Source organism: Octodon degus, unplaced genomic scaffold (assembly GCF_000260255.1).
Source record: "Octodon degus isolate 3935 unplaced genomic scaffold, OctDeg1.0 scaffold00020, whole genome shotgun sequence".
NCBI classification, from domain to species: Eukaryota; Metazoa; Chordata; class Mammalia; order Rodentia; family Octodontidae; genus Octodon; species Octodon degus.
In genome coordinates, this window is record NW_004524596.1 from 13,133,163 (window position 1) to 13,133,850 (window position 688).

Sequence of the window (688 nt, forward strand, 5' to 3'; positions counted from 1 at the left end):
AGGTGCTTTAGACCACTGAGCCATCTCACCAGCCCCTGAACCTGTTATTGTTCATTAGAAACAGGTAATTTTTCAACTGTGGCCCCTAGATGAACCTTGACGTCAGCCTTTGTGGTTTATCAGCTTAAATACTCATTCCCCTCATCCTCCTGGCATGCACCTCAGCATCTTGCCAGGGTGTCTGCCGCTGGGTACCAGCTAAAATAAAGTGCTTCTTTTCTTTTTGAGCCTGCCTCATTTTTGAGTTACAACAATCAAAATCCAGGTTCTAATTGTATCCCATCAGTGTTTCCAGTATAAGCTCTTCTCTGGAAGGATCTGCTACTTGTTTGGTTAGTTTGTGTTAGCCTCTGGCCTGCCATGCAAGTTCTCAATTCTGCTATAATATAAGGAATACTTTCCTCCCTCAAAATGTACCTTTTAATCAGTGCAATTCTGTATGTAAGGGCTGGCCAAATCAATCGCTCAGCAGATTAAAGTGCCTGCAAGCAGGCACAGGGGCCAGGGTTCAATAGCCAGGCCTGCTGTGCTGGCCCCCAGGGCACTCTGAGACAGCAATTGAGACTGGGCGTGGTGGTATGTGCCTGTAATCCCAGCTCTTGAGAGGCTGAAAGTGGGCAGATCATTATGAGTATGATCTACTAGTGAGACCCTGAACTCCCTGTAGATTCTTCCCTAAAATTAAAAA